At 55.3% G+C, this 22563-nt stretch overlaps 1 protein-coding gene across 3 annotated transcripts in view; it reads left to right on the top strand.

Annotated features, from left to right (window-relative positions):
* TMEM104 (transmembrane protein 104) overlaps positions 1-22563 on the top strand; it is a 59088-nt gene that overhangs the window by 17127 nt on the left and 19398 nt on the right. The gene's annotated exons all lie outside the window — the stretch shown is intronic.

Genomic DNA, 22563 nt, shown 5'->3' on the forward strand with positions numbered 1-22563 from the left:
ATGCTTCCCTTTCCCTTTTGCGGCATCCATTAATATTCTCTGCCTCCTCTTGGTCCTCCTCAACCCTGACACATATTTAGGTGTGTGAGGTGACACACAGTTTGACACGTGGCCACTTGGCTGCTATGGGGCCGGGAGGCAGGGTTCAGGAGAGAGCTGAGCCTTTCGGGGAGTTGGCCTCCTTGTTATCTGTCCTGGCAAAGGCTTGTGTAGGACCTGCCAGCTGTGTCACCTGGTTTGGAGTTTGTTAACCCAGGGACACCGAAGGGTGGTTTTGCCTTCCCAGTCCTGCCCCGTGGACCTGCCGAAGGAGTCCTGTGGCCCAGGCCACGGGAGAGATTTGTTTTCCACTTCTGTGTTGCTGGAGCAGTCGAATGGTCTGGTGTTTCTCTCCCTCATTCACCTGTGGCTAGAATCATATCTCAGATCCACCCCCCCACTCCTGCCACCCCACCACAGGTCTGGTGGGGATTTGGTAGCAGGTTCATTCCCTGGCACTATTCCCTGCTTCCCCAGTCTGGGGGAGGGGGGGCCGCTGGGAGGGCAGCCCAGCTGAGGCCTGTTAGCCTCTTAGCATTTAAACAGACCATCATTGATTAAATTAGCCAAAGTGTTAGTTAAATGTAAGGCTCTAGATCTCTAGATCCTAACTGGCTGAAGGAGGAGGTGGGGGAAAGGGTCCAAGAGGCTCAACACAGACACAGGAGCATATCCAGGGCAGAGGCACCAGACCTCAGGTGGGTCTTTCCACGAGAGACTGTTAGACTTTGTGCTGAATCTACCTGGCACGTCCCCTCACCAGCAACACAGATACAGAGTACTGGGAATATTGGCTGCTGCCATTTGTCTGGTAAATTATTTAGAAGCGTTATTATTGCCTTATTAAATTGTTCCTTCACTTATTCCTGTAAACCTTCCACATGACGGGAGCCTCCCTCCTTGAATCTCAATAGCTCCCTGACCGAACAGAAGGAGCCGTTCAGGAAAGCAGACAGGCATTAATTACCGCCTTCAAATTTCAGATATTGCACTTATAACTCATAGGGCTGATTGCCACCGGGCCTGCCAAAGCTACAGAGATTGGAAGGGGAGGGTGAGCAGAAGCAGAGCCCGTTCTCTCTCGGTTGTTGCCCCCACCCCCACCCCCCACCTCCCAGTCCACCGCCGGGGGCCTGGGTTTTCTCAGAAGGTATTCAGTTCACATGTACTCTTCCGCCTGGTGTCGAGAAATTCAGGGCAGACAGGACTCCGCATTGTCTCAGATGTCATTTTACAACTTTGCGGGTAGCTCTGAAGAACGCACATCCCAACCTTCAATGCTGGCTGCTGTGCATCCACCTGCGGGCCTCCCACCCTCAGTATGCTGGAAGGGGTTTCCTTCCTTGGTCCTGAGCTCTGCTGCAGGTGACAGGGGCATTTCCCCCACCCCCCACGCCCCACCCCCACTCCCAGTCTGACCCACAGGGCTCATCCCTGTGTCTTCATTCCATCGTCATGTGGCCTCTTTAGATCATTAGGGAGGAGGGTTGTACTCCCCCCTCCCTGCCCCTCAGTCATTCACGTTCAGGAGATTGTTCATCCCTTCTAGAGACTCCCGTTAGGCCTCTTTCTACCAGCGGTTTCTGATTTTGGCAGCAGCCAGACAGATTTCACCAAAAGATGGGGCAAAGCATCAGGCAGCTTTAAAGCACCCCCACCCCATGCACAGTCACCTTGTCTCAGGGCGACGAGGCACCTACCCGGCCGGCATGTTTCGAAGGGCCTCATAAGAACCATCTCTTCGTTGCTATTCTGGGATGGTCCATCCTGGGAAATAAGGATACAGGCTTTTATTTTGTGACTTAATTTTCAGAAAGTCCTTTGGAAATGATCTCGTCTGTGTCTTCCTAGGAATGCTACTGAAATGCACACACAGAATGAGAATATTTGGGATATTAACTATGCCCAGAGGCCAGCCTGTGTATGGCATCACGATAAGAAGGGAGCTTTCTCCACCGGCGGCCACCAGTCGCCTCCCAAAGCCCTTGACTTTAACAAATGGAAAATTCCTCCTCCCCTCCTGCACCCTGCGACCTCCGTCCACATCCTGTGATTGCCAGTGCAGCTGATATGAGTCAGTCTCTCTCTCTCTCCTTCTCTGAAGTAGTCACAGAACGGGGTGCTGGGAGTCAGGGGTCCCGTGAGTCATATGTGCTTTCCAGGGGCGTCCCCACAAGCCACTGCAGCTGGAGCCAGCAGTGAGTGACCTGGGCCATTGCAAGGGCCTGTGAGAATTAACATCAGGACCTGCTGTCAACTGCTTGGATTCTTAGAACCCCACCCCCGCCCACCTCCCCTGCCCCTTTGAAGGATCAGTAGGAAAGTGTTGGGTGCTCCAACTCTTTCAAACCAGTAACCTGGCCTCCAGGCTGAGGAGTATCTTGGGATCCTTTCTGCAGAGTTTCTCCGGTTTCACTAGGAAACAAAGTCAGAATTGAGCATTTCATTCTCTCCTGTGCAGTGGGGAGCCAGGGACCAGTGGTGAAGTGGTAGGATTGTGTGTAAATCAGTTCCGTCCAGGAATCCAACCGTCCTGAGTGTCAGGGAGGCAGGACGTATGCTGCTGTCCCCTGGAGTCCAGGCCACTGCCAAGTGCTCGTTTCACTTCCTCGTCCCTGCGGTGCTTCCAGCCTGTCACTCCCACCCCTCGCCCAGGGCCTGGCCCTGTCATTGCCACCGCCTCTAGAGCGTCAGGGAAGCCCTAGGGCCAAGGTGGGACTCCCCGAGTGCTGAAAGCTCCTCACGTTTCGCAGGAGCAGCCGCTGCCTCTTACAGGTAGACAGATGCTGCTGGGTGACCGGCAGCCCAGCAGGCACCGGCCAGGCAGAGCTGGGAGGGCAGATGGCAGAGCAGAGCTCATCCTGGCTGGAAACTCGGCTACAAACTGATGGTACCAAGTGGGGGCCCCTTGTGGGCTGCCTTGGGACAGGACAAGGTCACCCTGGCTCGCCATCTTGCCTTGATACAAGAGCTGTGACAACCACCTCCAGGGCATGGGTGGCCCGGGAGAGAGATGGCAGCCTGCAAGTGCCTGGCAGATGACCTGCCGCCCTCTGCCGGCCACCCCCTTGAAGAAGTGGGGTGTGTGTTGGGGGCTGAGGAGTTTAGGGAATTCTATCTACCGGACTCTTCCTAGAGGAGTAGGTTACCTAGAGGAGTAGGAGAGAGGGAGAGAGAATCCCAAGCAGGCTCTGCACTGTCAGCACAGAGCCCGATACAGAGCTCTGACTCACAACTAACTCACAAGCTGTGAGATCATGAGCTGAGCTGAAATCAAGAGTCAAACGCTCAATGGACTGAGCCACCCAGGTGCCTCAGTAGTCCCCCCTTTTCTTTTTAAATATTTTTGTTAATAGCATTTTTTAAGTTATTTTTTTTTTAATTTAAATCCAAGTTAGTTAACATACAGTGTAATAATGACCCCAGGAATAGAATTTAGTGATTCATCACTTACATATCATACCCAGTGCTCATCCAAACAAGTGTCCTCCTTAATGCCCATCACCTGTTTAGCCCATCCCCCCCACCCAACACCCGGCCAGCAACCCTCAGTTTGTCCTCTGTATTTAAGAGTCTCTTTTGGTTTGTCCCCCTCCCTGTTTTTATCTTATTTTTCCTTCTCTTCCCCTATGCTCATCCGTTCTGTTTCTTAAATTCCACATATGAGTGAGATCCTGTGATACTTGTCTTTCTCTGCCTGACTGATTTTGCTTAGTGTGATACATTCTAGTTCCATCCGCATTGTTGCAAACGGCAAGATCTCATTCTTTGTGATCACCAAGTAATATTCCATTATATATACACATATCACATCTTTATCCATTCATCAGTAGGTGGACATTTGTGCTCTTTCCGTATGTTGGCTGTTGTCCATAGCGCTGCTATAAACATGGGGGTGCATGTGTCCCTTCAAGTCAGCACACCTGTATCCTTTGGATAAATACCTAACAGTGCAACCGCTGGGTCATAGGGTAGTTCTATTTTTAATTTTTTGAGGGACCTCCATACTCCCAACAGTCCCTTTTTTAAAACCCAGTGGTCTCTTCCTAAAACAGTACCACTCAAGGGGTAAATGTCCTCTTTGTGAGGAGGTGGCGAGGGGAGTGAGGTGCCTGCTGGCAGTGCCAGGCCTCAGCCGGCCCTTCCTCCCACGGCGTTGGTGTGTGTGTGTACCGTGTCACCACTTACTTTCTGATGTGGCCCTCCCAGCCGCACAGTGAGGCATCATCCCACTTTACAGCAGAGAAAACTGACATGTGGGGACAGTGACTTCCACTGGGCCACAGGCCCGAGGCAGGGACAGGAGCCTGGCTCCTGGGGTTCCCGTCCCCATCCTCCAACCCTGGAAACAGGCTTGCTGGGCTTGCACGCAGCCCCACCATGAGGCCCGGGAGGAGGGGCAGGTCGCACCCATCTGTCAGCCCTTGGAGCTTGACGTTTACAGAGGGTTGCGGGCGACGCTGTCCAGGCGGGTGTGTGTTCAGTGATCCGTGTGTGTGCGCCCTGCCTGTCTGCCTGATGGATTTGCTGCCTGTCTTACCGCCCCTCGCTCCTAGATAGTAGAGCGGACTTCTCACACTCAAGGAGCTCTGGAATTGGACGCGTCTTCCCAAGGACGACTCCTGTCCCTGCCACAGCCTCTTTCTGTGTTCTTTCAGCATCAGCCACTGTGCCCTGGGGCTGTGGCATCTGCTAGTAAGTGGGTCACCTCTGCCATCACTTGAATATGTATTCTTACCAATTCTGGGGCAGGAGGTGGCCTAGAGGCCTTCAGGACCAGCGAGGAAGAAAGTGAGTGTGGGCTAGCAAGGTTTCACAGCAGCAGTGACTCAACAGGACGTGGGGACTCTCGGGAACACTGCCGCACCCCTCCAGAGGCACCTCCATGCGCCCCAGAGCACAGTCCCAGTCGGATGAGGTATGGGTGCTGCCCCTGGATTTGCCACCATCAGGAATGTGGGATGGAATTCAGCAGTCAGCTAGGAAGGGTGGTGCCCGAGGGCTGGCGGGAACTGACAGGGCAGATGAGCTGTCTTTAGGGCAGGGCTCACAGGCTGGCTGTGTCTGGAAGCGGAGAGCAGGGTGCTAAGCCCACAAATGGCCTGATGACAGTTTCCCTTCTCTGGGCCACACTGCCCTCCTGTCTGACACACATGAGTTGGGGACTCGGTAACAGGCTGAGAGGAGATTCCTGGCTGCGTGGGGTTCTTACGGGGTCTGGAACATCAGAGTGCCTCCTTGGTGGGATGGTGACCGTTTGGCGACCACCAGGGAGACCCATCCTTTTTTCCCTTTTCTTCCTCCCTTCAGTGTGCTCCTTTCCTCTTCACTCAGTCCGGAGGCTCAGAAAGGTCCATTTGCTTGGCCTCTCACACTTTCTCCCCACTCACTCGTGGGAAGCTGCCAGTCTTACTGGGCACCCCCTGCAGGTGCAGTGAGTGGGGTAGCCCTGGTGACCCGGGCCTGACCGCGCTCTGGGAGCTCGGCTTGGTGCTGGTCTGCAGCGTCTTCTGCCAGCTGTGGAGTGTCCACTTGAGCCTCTGGGCGGACTCCTGCCTGAGGGCACGGTCTCCCCCACATGCTGGGCCTCTGCTTTCAACCCGTGATGCTGGGGCTCAAGGAAGAATGAGTGGATTTCTGCCCTACGCCCCAAGAATGTGTGTGCCCACAGTCCAGATGGGAGCCGGGGCTCTAATGTTGAGGGAATTCTGACTTCACACGAGCACTGGTGCTCACGTTGAAGTGACTGACTTTAAAGGATTAGCTTGTCTCTCTTTTTCAAGGAAATCAATAACACAGGGACAGGCCTGTCTTTTTCTTTCTCTCTCTCTCTTTTTTTCTAGGGAGCTGTCTCTATATCTCATCCCGGGAATGGCCTCTTGTTTTTTGGTGTTTTCCATCCCCCTAGTCTAGCCCTTTCTAAATGAGATTCAGATTGTGCTGTCACTCAACCCAGCACTGGGTCTCTCAAACTCCTGCCAAGGGACCCCGTGAGCCCCCCAGCACCCCACCTGTCACCCACGGCCACTGCTGCCTGGGTGCAGCCTCCGGCCCATCCCCAGTGCCTGCCCAGCCGCTGCCCAACATGGCTCCAGACCATGGTGATCGCTGTCCCCTACCCCACCCCCAGCACGTTTGGGTGTTTGGCCCAAGCTTCCTCCCCCAGCTCAGTGAGAGGATTGTTGTTTTTGTCTTTAATGTGCTCTCAGGGACGTGGGTTTTGTCGGCTGGCTTTAAGCCAACCATCCATCACCCCCACGTCCCGCCTCTGCCACAGCCAGCACCTGACATCCGGGTCAGGGGATGACACCTAATGCCCAGCACTGCTTCCTCTGCACTCCCAGTAAAAATGCCAGGTGATGGGGTTTGGATCACAAGATGGTGGGACTAGCTACTCCTGGACGGTCCCCACCATCCCTTCCCCAAGCCTCAGAGGCTGCTCGTTGCCATCGGTAGGGGTCCTGTGTTCTCTGTCCTCTTGGGTGAAGGGAACTTGCATCCTAGCTCCTGAGCCAGGTGAACTGCCCAGACCCCCCTGGTCACAGTGGCAGTTTGCGTGTCTTTCTGCCCCTGTTAGGGCGTCCCAGGTCTCTACCCCTGTATCTGTTGTCTGGGAAGTCACAAGTACGTGCTTACAAACACTGCTTGCCCAGAGCAAGCTGCTTTGACTCCTGGGCACATGGGCAGATGTCAGACTGACTTGCCTGGATTCTTGTCCTTCTACCCTGCCCCATCCTCAGTTCAACCAGGGAGGTGCTTTGGGATGGGGTGGGGGGGGGGGAGTCATCCTGTGTGCCATAACCTGGCCACCCCACCCTCGCATACTCAGCTCCTAAGAAACCCCACTATCCAAAAGTCCAAAATAAACTGGGGGGGGGGGTATTATTTATTACAAAGTGCTCCCTTATTGTACAGAAGGACTCGCTGCAGGTTTCTCTTGAGTACTTGGTTTTCCTAGTGTGTGTAAAATGTCATTCTGTGAAAACTAAGTATTTATAAATAGAACTTTTAGAAGCCTGTCTCTTGTAAAGGGAGTATCCATGTGGTAACGTGCAAAGGTGCAGCAATCCAAAGCCCGGTGCTTGTGGAAGCAGGCAGACGTGGGGTTGGGGTGGACGTGAGCAGTCCACCTACGAGAGAGCTGGGGCTGTGCGCACGCACACACACACACACACACACACACACACACACAGGCTGGGAAGCTTCGCAGGGCTTATAAGTGTATACCCACAGCCTGCACTCCTGCACAGGCCAATTTGGTTGGGAAACTTCCAAATAGGTCTCCATGGGGAGTGTTCATCCCCGCTGGGGACCTTCTGCACTGTGCTTTTTCAGGACCATTTTATCCACACTCCACGCTGATCCCAGGCAGCCTGAGCTTGGGCTTGAGCGCACCTTCTCTGTGAGTAGCATGAGCAAGAATGGACACCTGGTTCCTCGCTCCGCAGGCGTCCTGGGCTGACCCTGTCACTGACCCCTGCATGTGTTTTAATCCGTTCCCCTCAAGCTGCTCCGGACTGACCCCAAACACTGCAGCCCAGGCCGCCTCCGTGCTCCACATCCCCTCTGCTTCCCTTTCTGGACAAAGAACTAAAAGTGACTTTGCATTCTCTGAGGAAACGTCCTGGTTGATTTCATACCTCCCACTCCCCTCCTGCCCCCTTTCCATCCCATTTCCCCCAGAAGTACAGGGAAAAAACTGCCATCTAGAACCCAGCAGCCCGCCAGTGGTTTCAGAGGAAGATGGAATGTTCTTGAATATTTTGTGCTAACTAAACTGGAAACTATACGTGCCAAACTATCTCCACCTCCCGTCCTGTGTCTGTGTCTCTCCGATGCCTTTGTTGCACAGAGAACCCTGGTACTCGGGACAGCCCTGCTGAGGTTCGTGGGTCTGTGCCTGCTCCCTGAGTGACGCTCACTCTCTGTTACAGGGTGTCTGTTGTGAGCAGAATCTGGTGTCTTTCTAAATAGCGCCCCAGGGCCCCACCAGTAATTGTTTAATTAAATAAAGCACTCATTCTAAAGTAATAACCGCGCTCCTCTGTGTTGCCGGCATCCCAGCCAGCAGCGCTAGCCGCGCAAGCTGCCGAGAATAAAAGTATCTGTGGACACGTTCTCCAGACCGTAGGGCAGCCCAGCAGAGAAAAGCAGGAGCCAAGGAAGCCCAGAGGGCTTGCAGCCAGCAGAGAGATGCCTATGGCCCGGGCATGATGGGCATCAGGGGAGCTGAACAATTAGGGTGCATATTAATGATGACATCTGATTAATTAGCATGAGCCCTGGCTGTCTCATGGGTTGGCTGAGAGCAGACCAGGTACATTTTAATAAGCCTTCAAGTGCAAAGGGAGGTGCCGACGAGCGTGTTGCTGAGCAGATGCTTCGTGGTGAGTGTGAATCTGGAAGGAAGGGTCACAGAGCGCAGCAGGGCACAGTAAGTTTGGCTACAGGAAGAACCTCATCTAGCTACCGATTGAGACGTTCTCTGAAAACCTTGACAAGAGGAGGCAAGACGCTGCCTGGCCAAGTGCTGGATGCCGACGGGGACTGAAAGGCCCCTGCCAGTCTGTGATGTGCACCCCTCACCACTGTAGGGAGGCTTTGCTCCACCCGTGAGCCCCTAGGAACACCGTCCAGCTCTGTGCCTTCCCCCAGGTCAGGAGCATGAGCCTGAACTCTGTCTCAAAGTTTGGTTCCAGGAACCAGCTTCAGGTACTTATTAAAAATACACATTCCTGGGTCCTGCCCCAGGCCGAATGTAGCAGATCTAAGGCTACAGGGCCCAGGAATCTGCATTTTCAACCAGTTCTGCAGACAAGTCTGTGCATTCTCCCCTTTGAGAAATTCTACTGGCAGAGGACCTGTCACAATGGTAAATGGTCTTGCCAGCCCCCAGTGTCCCGGGGAGAGGCCTGCTCTGGTCGCCCAGGCTACAGCAGTGGAGGCAGTGGTCAGGGACTTCATGTGCCTTGCCTCTTCCAGGGAAAGACGATGGCCACACGTCCACAGGTCTCCAGCCTGATGTCACAAGTGACATACTGGAGTTGATGACTCACACACTTCCATGCAGACAGGGAACAGCATCACCCCTCTGATCAGACTGTTTTTAGACTCCGGGTGTCCCCAGGAGAAAAGGGCTCCAGCAGCATCCCTTTGCTAGTGGCTTCTTTGTTGATCCCGGGGCCAGCAGATTCCCCTGGGTCCCTATGGGTGGTGCTCTCAGCTTCCTCTTAGAGCCCATAGCATGCCAACCCCATGGAGAGGCCTTTACTCTGACCATCGACTAGGGGGGAAGCTGGAGATGTTAGTGTGATTTCTTATACCCAATTGGACAGAGCTTGTTAGCCAGCTTGATGCCCTGTCTCCCCTCCTTCCCCACCTCCAAGGTTACTCAGTATCGGCAAAGAATCCTGCCCCCTAATCTGTCTATTTCGAGGTCTGACGTCAGCAGAGAAGGGGTGGAGCCAGCTTGGCCTGTGCTCCTCTCTGCAGGGCTCCCATGTTCAGGGCACCTGACTTCCTTCCCTCCCTCCCCTCCAGCTCCAGCACGGAGCATTCCCACCGCCATCCGCTCTTCCCACACAGAGACAAGTGGGAAGAGTGGAACGGGGAAGGGAAGGCGCCAGGAGCACCCGCAGCCGTCACCTGGCGCCTCTCGTGGAGTGCCACACGAACGCCAGGCAGTTGAGGTGGCAGAGGGCAATGGCTCAGCCTCCTCGTGTCCTCAGGACAGGGACACCCAAAGCAGTCGGGTTCCAGCTCGTTACTAGAGGCGCTAACAGCTCTGCGTTAGCTCAGCTCTAACGTCCACGAGGTGCGTGTACCAGCCAGTGAAAGTCAGCTTAACTCCCAACAGAATCAGGTGGTTGGGGGTGTGGGTGCTTTCCTCCAAAAAGAGAGAGACTCCCATCTCTGTCACTTGCCACAGAGTCCACCTGTTCCCCTCGAGTCCTCTTGCTCTTAGGACCAGTTGGCCCCCAGCCTGGCCCTGACAGCTCTTTCCAGGCCCTGGGTCACGTGGCCAAGCCAGACACGTTCCTCCAGCTTTCTCACGCGTGAGGCAGAGCACAGCCCTGGGGGAAGTAGTGCCGTGAACCCGTCATCTCCCCTTCCCTGACATCCAGCATAAACATACCGAGACCCAGAGCAGGTCTTGAATCTCCGTGGAGAGATTTCAAGTGGCTAAAAAGTGAGAACCGGTAAACCAAGCCTGCAGTGAAGGAGAAGTTAACATCTTGGCATCTGCTCACTCACGCTGGCTCCCGAGAGGCTCACCAGAAGGGCCCAGGTGGCACTGTTACCCATTTAGTGCCGTGGCCCACTGGCCAGGATATCCCTGCTGTGCCTTCTGTCTTCTGCCCCCAGAACTTACAGTTCAAATGAGTACAGTCCCTTTTAAGCCTTGTCCCATTAGGAAAGAGAAGAGTCTTCCCTGGGGCGCTCAGGGGAGCCTGGAGCCGGGGCGCAGGAGGCAGTGCTCAGCCCCAGCCCCGCAGTGCTGGCCCAGCCACCTCTAGGCATGAGGATTGCCTCAAGGCCATGGAGCTTTTCTGTGGTTTTATTCTCCTAATGTTAGTTGTAGGTCGACGTGGCTGTCCCTTCCCAGCTTAAAGCCTGTTCAAAGTTCCTCTCCACAAAGCAACATTTACACTCCTTTACGTGATGTGGTCTGCTCCGTTCTCCTTCTGGAACCTTCTCTCTCACCTCTGCCCCACACTCACCGACCATTGTCCTCCAGAGACGCTGGGTGCTCACATGACTCCATGCCCATCACGTGCCTTTCCCTTGCTTCAGAGTCTGACAAGCACTTATTCATTGGAAGCTGCACTCCAGTGTCTCCTTTGAAGTCATGTGGCCATTACTCTCCCCACCCCCCAAACCGCTGCCATGGCAATAATTGGACTTTTGTGTGTATTCAGGTACTGGGTCTCACTGTAAGCATCTCGAGGTCAGAGCTGTGCTCGATCCACACGTCTGGAGCCAGCATGGGCCTCACAGAGGGCAGTTGCTCTGTGAACATTTGAATGAGCGAGAGCACTCAGGTGCGTGGCCACTGCTGGGTCCGTGGACAGCACTGGCCCAGTCCCTCCATAAGCCCTTGGGGCTACTGATGCCCGTGGCTCATCACGGCTGGCAGCCACCACTCCCGCCAGAAATTCCACATCCAGCGGGCTTCTCCTTTCCCAAAGGCACGGGTCAGCTTCTGTGCCTCGCTGCCAGGACAAAGCGACCCCTCAGCGTGGCCTTAGGGGCACCCTGTCTTTGGGGGCTGAAGGCAGAGGGGGACAATCGGGAGCTGTCCACATGCCAGGAGGTCTAGGGTGGCTCACCCATCACTGCCACCTCCTCTTTGGCGCCTGAAATGCAAGCAGTGAAGTGTTGGGACGGTGCCAGCTCCAGAGGCAGGTCTGTTTCTCTAGGCAGAGCCCCCAGCCTTCCTCCTGCACCCCCTCTGTCCCACCTGCCTCCTTGTCATCACTATCCTTAAAGCCCTCCCAGTCCAAGGTCAGACCTCTCTATCTTCTCACCTGGGCAGGTGGGTGCGGACCCACTTCTCACGTGCTCATGAGAAGCCACGCTGCCCTTAATAAGCCCGGATGGCGTATAATCATTAAGTGAGTGACTGTGTGGGTTTTCCACAATATTTATCTTTCCTCCCCCCAAACCACAAGGGTTGCAGTTCTGGCACCAAATCCTTGGAACTCTGCCCACCCCCAGGCACCATCTGGCTTCTGAGCTGAGGAAGAGACAGCACAGGCATGCAGGCCTGTCCTCCAGCGGGGCTGAGGGGAGCAGTGGCCATGCCAGGCTGACCCCACTGGACCGGACCAGCCCTCTCTCCACCCCCCACCCAGGAGGCAGCTTTGCAGGGGTGGGGGGGGGGTGTGGAGAGACTTTCTCTAGGGCATAATCAGGGGAGGCAGTAAGTGTCCTAAAAAAGGGGACCGGCCTTGAGTACACACAGCCTGAGTTCTGATCTGATCATTGCTGTGAGGTCTAGACAAGCTGTTTTGCCCCCCTTTTCCTCAGTCTTCTGGAGGGGAGCCAGTAACCAATTCACAGGGTGTCGGGGTCAGGAAGAGGTCTTCAATGGAAGCTGCTATTGTGTGAGCACCCAGGATGTGTTCAGTGGTGGCAGTTCTCTCGCCTTCAAGGAAAAGCCTTCTCTGGGTGACGGGTCAGCCTCCCAGGACATATCCAAAGGCTCCGGTGTGAGAGCGGCCTTTCCGTGGTCACAGCCGTTCCCCCTGACAACAGCGTCCCCTCCAAACCCGGTTCCCGACCATCTCCCAACGAGGGGCTTGGGCCGAGGCAGGGGACACCTGACCAGGTATGTGGGGCTTGTCCCAATTCCAGAGGCCGGGGCAGGGGATCACGACGCAGTGGTGGAGACAGATGCCTGAGAGCCATGGCATGCCTTCTAGAAAGATGACCGTCCAGTGGCGGTCACAGCACGTGAGTCGTTTCCCGAGGGGTGCACAGCCAGGCCTCCTGGTACTGAGGGAGCCCTGCCATGGGTCGTGACCTTTCTCTCCCTGGTAGCTCTTTGAGCCACACGTCTTTAGCACAGAGTTCAGCAGCCAGGCTCCTCAATGAGACATCATGGTGCTTGATGATTGAAACTTGGAATGAGTTTCCTGATCTTTGTTTTTTGCCATCTATGGGTTCAGGAGGAGATGCGGTTTTTTTTTTTCCCTCTCTTTCTTTCTTTTGCCTCACAGAAGGAAAAGCATAAACGCAGGTTACAAACCTCAGGTCCCTAACTAAGAATTTCTATTTCATCGAAGCAGGGCAGAGGCTGTTTAGAGCAGAGGGTTCAGAGAAGGACGTTATCTGGGTCCTTTTCTCCATCTGCTTTATTTCCAGTTGCTTTGAGAAAAAAGCCGAAGATTTGGAGCAGGGGACATGGAAATGCTTTCAACTGTCAGTCACAGGCGGCTTTTCACTTGGTGTGTTTGGGGACTAACCCGGAGCAGGAAGTGCCTTGTGAGCACCCTGGCTGTCTCCAGGCTGACGGTGCTGGGAACCCAGGGAACAGCGTCACCCAGGCTCCTCAGGTATTGGCCAGGGGTGGTCCAGGGGTGCTGGGGACAGCCCTGTGTGCCCGCCCTCGGAGCTGGCGTGGAAGGTCCTGTCCCGGAGCGCTCGTCCTTTGCAGCCTGTGTTGTGGCTGTCACTCTCCTGCTGGCCTCCAGCAAGCCATTCCCTGAGCTCTCAGTCCGGAGCTTCTCCTCTGTTCTCTTCCGTGCCAGCCCCAGCATGCCTCTGGGAGGGGGCATGCTGGGCTTGTGACAGCTGGAGTTGTCTGCGTGTGCAGCGTTGGGAGCAGCGCCCCCATCCATGGTTTCTCCTGGAAGTCACTCTCCCAACCCCCCACCCCCATATCGAGACAAATCCTGTTTCCCCAGTATTTCAGCAAAGGTTGTTCAGGTGTGACCTCACTGGCCAGCCTCCTGCTCTGCGGGGAAGGTGCCCCAGAGTCTCCCCCTCTTCTCAGTTGACCAGCAGAGGGACAAGGCTTTCCTCCTGATCCTGGTCTGATCGGCTGCGGTGTCGGTTTGGTTACTTGCCTCTGTCCTGTAGCTCAGGGGCCGTGTGAGGACGCCCTGCAGAGTCTCTACCTTTGGGCCCGTTATTGCCTTTGCTTGGGGCCCGGCATCTTCCAGCAAGTACACACTTGACTTTTGCAGGTATTGCGTGTCTCCACACTCACTCATTCTGAGTGGGGCTGACTTGTTTGATGGGAGTGGACTTGGTTTTCTGCTGCAGGGTGTCGTGAGGTGACAGCCGGAGAAGAGTGTGTGCTCTAGGAACACACACTGTTTTAGAGTCCTTGGGCGTCAGCTCTCCATTTTTATTTTCAGGCATTACCTGAGTCTGCAATCTCTCGATCCCTTCTAGGTGAGGGCTTGGGAGGGTGGGGTGGCGCAGGGACAGTAAGATGCAGCACATTCTGGGGGGGGGCGTTGGGCCGACGCGCATCTGTGCTGTGGGTGGCCAGGTGTCCTGAAAGAGGCATCCGGCCTCCAGCTGGCTCCATGACTCGTTCTCCACCGAGTAATGGTTGGGCGAAGGTTGGCCGCATCCCCATTGTGGTTGGGCTGGTGTCTGAAATGCAGCAGCCTGTCCTGGCAGAGCCCTCTCCCACAGCGAGGCTCCACAGGTGCTGCTCTGGGCCAGCCCCTCACGGAGCTGGGCCTTCGGAAAGTGGCCGCTCGGGAGTTTCACGTGAAAACACCGATCCTTCTGTAGAACCCAGACGCCCTCCTCTAGATGGTGCATCTCATCGCAGGGTTTTGGCAAGTGAGCTGTGATAATGGTTCCCTGGGCTTGACCACCGGGGCCTCTGCCTGTTGTCAGGCGCTCTCCGTCCTCTGTGTGATGGCTGATCCTTTCTGTCTGGTTCGGAAGAACTTGAAGTCCCCCACAGAGGATTTGGACCATTACTAAACTCGGGCACAGGTGATGGAAGTCCATTAGGAATAGTAGTGACCTGATGTTCTTTGGCTGGAGGTCCTCACTTGGGCTCTGTTTGCAGTCCCCCACCTGGGGTGTCTGGTGGACTGATAAGCGTGGGTGCAATAACACGGTCGGGTGCCGATACTCTTGGGGTCAGATGGCCAGTGCTGATGTTTGTTGAACACCTGTGCACACGTGATGTGCTTTGAGAAATTCATTAACGCTCCAGGGTCTCAAGGTTAGCCAGGGAGTGTCAGGATGCAAACACCTGCCCTGCGCACGTGGCCCTGAAACCTGTGGTCCCCCCCGGCGGTCCCTCGCTGACTCCAGGCTCCCCTCCTTTTTGCGGATAAATCTCCAGACATTGTCATTCAAGTTGAGAAAATAAAAACTCCCAAACCAAAATGTTCACAGCCACTTGAGAAATAAAAATAGAATCCTTGAACATTTCTTCATGCACTTCAAGGACGCCTGGAAAGTTCACTTCCCGTTTAGGGATGGGTTCATGCTGTGTTCTCATTAACCCCAATTAACTCTTAACCCCTAGCGCCCTGGAACGAAGACGGCCCTGTAAGCTGGGCGTTCATTTCTTTTATCATTAGAGATAGCCTCCGGGATCAGTCCAGAGCTCCGCTGTGCCCCCAGCGTGGCCCTGCCTTTGCCTGAGCCAGCAGTCCTGAGCCCTGCTCATGCCAATACCACGCCCCTGGTCAGCCCTGCGTGTTGAGGGCAGACCAGGCAGTATGTCACCATTCCCCTTCAAGACTTGTTACTTGTCACTCCTGCTACACTAACAGAGAAATCAAGCCCCCACCCACCTACCCCAAATGCCAGACCCAAAAGGCTCCAGATGGATCAGCTAGTCTTTTATGTTGAAACTCTGGGAGCTTGGGGTCCCTGGGTGGCTCAGTCGGTTGAGCCTCTGACTCTTGGGTTTGGCTCAGGTCATGATCTCACAGTTCATGGGTTTGAGCCCCGCATCAGGCTCCACACTGACAGTGCAGAGCCTGCTTGGGATTCTCTCTCCCCCCACCTCGCTCTCTGCCCCTCCCCCACTCATCCTCTCTCCGTCCCTCTCTATCCCTCCTCCTCTCTAAATAAATGAATGAAACAAACTCCGGGAGCTGATGGGTGAAGGACAGAGGAAGCTGCTGATGCCTGAATCCTCGTGGAAACTCTATCTCACTGCCCTGTGGGAGCCACAAGCAGATGAGCCCCAAAGACCTCATTTTTTTATACTAAATATAATTTATTGTCAGATTGGTTTCCATAGAACACCCAGTGCTCATCCCAACAGGTGCCCTCCTCAATACCCATCACCCACTTTCCCCTCTCCCCCACCCCCCATTAACCCTCAGTTTGTTCTCAGTATTTAAGTCTCTTATGGTTTGCCTCCCTCCCTCTCTAACTTTTTCCCCCTTCCCCTCCCCCATGGTTCTCTATTAAGTTTCTTTCTCAGGATCCACATATGATTGAAAACATATGGTAACTGTCTTTCTCTGCCTGACTTATGTCACTCAGCGTAATACCCTCCAGTTCCATCCACGTTGCTGCAAGTGGCCAGATTTCATTCTTTCTCACTGCCAAGTAGCATTCCATTGTATATATAAACCACGTCTTCTTTATCCGTTCATCAGTTGATGGACATTTAGGCTCTTTCCATAATTTGGCTATTGTTGGCCCTCACTTTTAAAGGAACTAAATAACCCTGCAGGCACTCGGGGAGCTGGCCCATCTAGCAGGTCTCCCGGCCGCCACCTCGTCCGTGTTTGTAGGAGCACCAGCCAGGTTGCCCCACCTCCCTCAGCTCCACGCTACCCCTTGGCCCCAGGAGCCAGAGAACACTGCAGAAGCATCACCTTCATGCTTCGCTGGAACTGCTGGCTTCCTTGACCATTTGGCCTTCGTCCCCTCGGGATGCTGCCCCTTTGCTTATGTCTAGGTCGGGGGACAGAGCCTCCGGCCGGATCGACAGTCAGCTGTCTGCTTCTCTGCCAGGTTTCCTCCCCACCCCTTGTCACAGGAGGTAATTGGTGCATCCATCTTTGTCCCGTGGACTTGCTCAGAGGTTCTTAGGACATTTGTTCTGTGTGGTGGCTGTCGCTTAAGCACCTTGTTCTCTCCTGTCTTCTCTTTCACCCCTGAACAGCATGCCCTCTCCCCCCACCCCCCGCCCCTGCTCTGTTTTGAGGGGAGTGAAGTGGACTAGGAGTGCTGTTGAAGTTCACCCAAGTTTAAGTTCCGATCAGAAGCTGCGGTCCGCCGTGCCTCTTCCCAGCAGGAGAAGAAGTGACAGCAAACAGGATGTGGGGCTTTAATTTTGTTTTGTAAGAGAAGGACTGGTGAGTAGCCATCTGTGACAGGCAACTCTGAGTCTGCAGTCTCCCAGAGGTGGGCAGGGAATGAGTTGTTTCCTCGACGACCTTTAGGTTTCTGGCATAGGTTTCTTCTCGGATGTCACCCCTTCTGAGGGGCCAGGCAGATTCACAGAGTGGTCACAGCCCCCTGGGATCCGAGCCCCTTCATTGCTGGGGTCCAGGGAGGTGTGGCTGATGGAGGGCAGCCGAGAGCCCGAGGCTCTTCTCAGAGGGGCCTTTTCTCCTTGTTAGGGCTGAATATCCTTCTCTTTTGAAACCAGTGGGTACTCTCAGAGCAAACACTGTTTTAATTTGCTCCTCCTAAATCAGAGTATGTTGATTTCACAGCTATTTGGGGAAGAGAATTTTTTTTTCCCTGACACCGTAAACCGCTCTCAGGCAGAGGGGGTTAGTTGCCTGCCCGTGTGCCACGCACTCTGCTCAGATGCTGCCAGTGGCAGGAGGGACCGGTGGAAGGTACGAGGCAAGTCAGCAAGGCCGGGGTTGCCTCTTCTTCCACTGCAAGGTAACACCTGTCCACCAGCCGCCGCCGCCTCCAAATTCACCATATTCTGCAGATGCTCACTGGGCATCTCACGTGTGCCAAGCCTTCCTAGGTATTGGGGCGAACAGGGACACAGTCCTTGCCATCATGGTGCTGGTACTCTGCTGGGGGTGGGGGCGGTGTGTGCACAAAATCAACCCCTGAGAAAGGAGCAACTCAGAACCTACCAGAATTCGGTACTGTGGTACTGACTGTGCATTTGGTAATCCAGGCAAGGGCCCTAGGGAGGAGGAACTTGTGGAGGAGACTGGCCCCCCAGCAGAGCTTCGAAGGTGATGGGAGTGAGGAAGGTAGAAAGGGGAGTTCTGTGCCAGCAGGTGGAATCACGAGGGTAAAGGCATGAGGCTTAGTAGTGTGATGTGGGGATAGGAGGTGCTGGAAAGACAGCCCAACAGGATGCGGCGTGCAGGGATCGCAGCGGTTGGGGGGACAGGGTCAGGAGACTTCCGCTCCTCACCCCCCCCCACCCCCGCCGCTTTCGTACTGTCTGCACACCTCCCTGGTCCCTCAGCCCCCTCATCGCTAAAATGAGGCATCGTCACCTGCCTGGTGACCTCACAGATGGCCGGGAACAGGACACGAGACCGCATGTGTGAGCACTTTGTTTTTTGCTGTTGTTTTTTTAATGTTTATTTTTGAGAGAGAGAGAGAGAGAACGCAAGCAGGGGAGGGGGTGGAGAGAGAGAGAGAGGAACAGAGGATCAGAAGCAGGCTCTGCACTGACAGAAGAGAGCCCAACATGGAGCTCGAACTCACGAACCGCGAGATCATGACCTGAGCCGAAGTCTGAAGCTTAACCGACTGAGCCACCCAGGCACCCCCACGTGCGAGCACACTTTGCAAAGTGACACAAACCTGTGGCATCAGGGAGTGACGTCTCACAGGGCAGTGCGGACGTGAGGCAGCGGTTGATGGGACAGAACACGGCAACCAGATGCAGGAACGGGCTTTTGAGTGGAACCAGCAGCAGCTTCCAGCATCCACGTGGTTTCCCTGACCAGCTAACCCTGCAGAGGATTTGGGCCCGGGGAGATGGCAATCAGGCTGCCGTGCTTTTGTTCTCCTGCACCGACGCACCCACTCCTGCCTCCCCGTCCCATACACTTGGCAAAGGACATGACCTGCAGCCAGCCCTGGGCTCGTTCTGTGGGCAAAACAAGGTGGAGTTGTGTCAGGGGAGCCTTTCCTCTGTGAGTGGGTTGTGGAGTTAGAACTCAAGACGGCGGAGTCAGGTGGTGACTGTGGCTCAGCCTCGGCCGCTCCGACTCGAGGGTTTCTGAGGCAAAGACCCGCTGTCTTGAGTGGCGGGTGTTTTCTCCCATTCCGTGGCTGAGGCCTGGCTGCTCAGATAGCTCCGAACCACTCCCAGTAGGAAGGTGGCGGCCTGAGGTAGCGGGTAGCCTTCAGTTCCCGGATGCCAGCCAGCTCGTGCGGGCATGAGCATCTGGGCTTCGGGGTCTCAGCAGAGACACCGTCCTGTGCTGGGAATCCCCAAGTGCAGCCCACACCAGCCTTTCCCACGTCCCTCAGACTGGTTTTAAGGAGCAGATTCCCTTCCCGCCTCTGGCAGGCCGAGGGCTGGGTCTCTATTCCCTGGTCCTTGGGTGTCATTTCTGGAGGAAATGTGCCGCCTCCTGCCAGCCTGGTCCTCTGGGATGTGCACAGTCGGGTCAGCCCTCCCGTGGGGGGCACCGTGCCCAGCACTGTGGGAACGTGGATGTGCAGGAGCGGCAGCTGCTACCCTGGCGGAGCCAGAGAGGACCCCTGGGGGAGGAGGCATGGCTGATTCCAGGGAGGGGAAGCAGAAGACAACAGCTGGGAGCAGGAGTGGACTTTGGACTGGGACCAGGAGTAGAACTTTGGCCAGCAGAAGTGGAGCTTGCCGAGCAAAGGCCCGACGGCTGGAGGCTCTGGGCACATCAGAGACTCGCAGTGCAGCCCGGGACTGCTGGCTAATAGGTTCTGGGGGCAGTGTCTTCAGAGACAAGGTTGAAAAAGATGGCTGGAGCCAGATCATGGGCCACTGGACTTTGTCATCTCCAAAATGACAAGCCCTTGAGAATTGCACAAGAAAGATACAGGTGTGGCTGGGGCTGAGTGTGGGAGATGACCCTGGCACCAGCTGGCTCTGGGCCCAGGAGGGAGAGGACAGGGTCAGAAGGATGGGGCAGATTCCCCGAGGGATAGTCCTAAACTCTCCCCAGCCCTTTGCCTACCTGATTCCTCTTACTTTAGGTATCATTTTGTCTGTGACGTTCACCTGGGTGCCCCCACCACAGCCCCACCCACACAAGATCAGGAGCCCATGCTGTATGCTCCGCTTCCCCTCCAGGATGGTGACAAATACATTTCTGTGGTTTTAAGCCACCAAATTACAGTAGTCACGAGCACAGAGTAAGGAAGGAGTAAGGGGTTGTTGGAAGTTTGGAGCTGGCACAACTGGAGGTGAGTGATGTGCTTAACCTATATGGGGGACACAGAAGGGAGGCAGCCGTGTTACCTTTGGAGTGCCACCAGGACACTGGAAAAGCCACGCCCAAACATTGCTGGGGCTTCATTAGCAGCGTGAACTGCCTTGCGTCCATCAAGACTGGCAAGGTTGCCGTGGGGCCTTAGGTGCATATTTAAACTCACCGACCCAAGAAGAGACCCGAGCGGCCCCCATTGCACCCTCTCAGGTCTGTCTCAGACCTTTTTTCCCAGTGGCCAGTTTGAAGATTTAGTTAGAAACCAGAGAATGGTTCTTTATTTTTTCTTTTTACAAAACGCATCTGTCTGCAGCAGTTGGTGTCTCTGCCTCCTGTGATGAGTCGGGCTCGGAGAGTCCTTGAACAGAGTCTGAGTTTGAACTGATCAATGGCATTTGGGGGTTGGACACTTGCTCAGGAGCCAGCTAATTCATAATGTCATATGGGCTAGATGAGAAGACCCAAGAGGATAGGCTGTCTTTTGGCTTTTTATCTCTTCTTTTTGAAAAAGGAAAGGGAAAACAGAAGGTGCCACGCTTGGCTGTTCAGCATTCAGAGATGAACTCTGTCCCCGCTAGACCATGGGAACACGGGGGCTGTCTCTCCTCCCACGCCCCCTTTCTTCCCAGAGACCGGGCAGCCTCACGGCGGTGTCCTTTCCGGCTCTGGATGCCGGCCCCCGCGGGCACCGAGTCTGGCTCTAACTAATTTACAGAGGACACCTGTTCCTTAATTAGCCCAGCCTGTGCTGTGTGTCTTGTCTGGGCCACCCCCCCCACAAAGCGTGAGCTCGCCGCCACTCGAGGGCTGCTGTTTGGCGGTCCGTGCGCTTTTGCCCTGTGCTTCCCGAGCGACGCCGTCAGTCTGTGCTCCTGAGCGCTGGAGGAAACCACATCCCAGCCGCCGTCCCCGCCGTGGGTGTCGCAGCTGTTGACCGGGTCTTCCAGAAGAAACCCTCGCTGCCAGTCCCCACTGCCATCCCTAGGACCGGATGTGGGAGTGCCAGGCAGGTGTGGACCCTCATTCCGCGCCCGTCTAGACTCCCGTTCCCCATCACGCAGATGGCACCTCACGCACACTTCCTACTCGACCTTTTTGGATGTGACTGTCTACTTAATGTGTTTAACTAGAGGGAAGCTCTCAGGTGGGCTGGGATCCCACCCTGCGGGGTGTTGTTAAACCTTGTCCTCATGCAGAAAGTGGATGGTGGTAGACAGCTGCCGGGGAGGGGGCTCTAGCATCTGGGGAGGGACCTGTGCAGGCTGCAGTAGCAAGATGGTCGTCGTGGGGGCTGGTTCTCCTGCACTGCCCCACCCCCCGGCTTTACATAGCAGAACCCTCTAAAAGCCATTCCTTAGGCTTCAAAGATGAGATCTGACCTCCCACGTAGCCCCCCCACCCCCCGGCACCCTGAGAAAACATCCAGCGTGTCCAGTGGGCATCACAGGTCAGAGGTGGAGTGCCCACGCCTGCCTGGATGTGCCAGGATCCAGTTTGGGGCAGGTCACGGTTATTTGGAGACATTTGTGGCAAGTGGCTTTGTCGATAATTCCTCAAGACTCTCCCTCTCCCAGCCTTCAAAAAAGAAATTCTGTTGAAGTTTCCCTAAAGTGGTTATTTTCCAAAACGCCGGGCTGATGCTGCTGCAAAAGCCGGCTTGCTCTGCGGGGCTGGTGATTCTGCCTCACTGAGTCCTGGCCTGCAGGGGACACCGCCCCCCACCCCGCCGTGTTCCCCCCTCTCTGCTCCTCCCCCCCCAGCACCCCTAGCCTAATGGCAATGCTTCACCTCCTCCTGACAGAAGCAGAGCTGGCTGCAGGCCCCCAGCAGAAAGCCCTTTCCAGAAGTCTCCCAGCCCTGGAGCCCTCCTGGAGGCCTTGTTCCCCAGCTAATTAGAGCCTTCTCCTTAAGCAGTACTTTAGTCTTTGGTGTCATTCATTCTCACAGTGATAATGGACTTGGATAAGAGGTCACAGCTTCTCCCACATCCTGCTCTCCTTGGGGTTGGGGGTGGGGGAGGGACGGGCACAGCCCCCCTTCCGCCAGCTCCCGCCTGCCTGTCACCCTGTCACGGGGGAGCCAGGGAGCCGGGGACTGGCCGCCAGGCTGAGCAGCTGTGATATCTTCACCCAGATCACAGGGCCAGAGCCCGACTCCCCAAAGCGGGCCCTGCTCCCCACATTCGGGCCTCTGCCGCCTGCCGCACCTCTGGCGAGTGTCATTAGCATTAACGTGATAAAATGGCGCAGTGTAAATGTTAATAAGGTCTGATGCCTCTGCTGCTTCCGAAGTGGCAGATTGGAAATGGTCCCATCATCATAACTCCAACCAGCAGCTTTTAATTCTCTGCTCCCCGAGCATCCAATTTGGCAGGAAATCCTAACCTTCCCTCAGCCCCCAGCCCAGCTCTGCTGTGCCAGCTTTTACCCCCATTTTCTTTTGCACAGAGGGTTCAGACTTCCCCCAGACTGGTTTTCTAAGACAGAGCTTGATTTCTTCTTTTTTCTTAATTTCTTTTCCCTGTTCTCCAAAGGGAAAGAGAACTGAGCCCCACACTCATCTCCCAGTTTTCCTGGCTGTGGCCCGTTCTCTTCTTGGTCCAGGACGTTCCTCTGAGAGATTTGCCCTGGAAGCCACTGGCTCCGGCTCTCCAGGTTTTCCCTTCTCTTTAAGT

The sequence above is a fragment of the Panthera leo genome, chromosome E1 (assembly GCF_018350215.1).
Source record: "Panthera leo isolate Ple1 chromosome E1, P.leo_Ple1_pat1.1, whole genome shotgun sequence".
In the NCBI taxonomy this organism is placed as follows: domain Eukaryota; kingdom Metazoa; phylum Chordata; class Mammalia; order Carnivora; family Felidae; genus Panthera; species Panthera leo.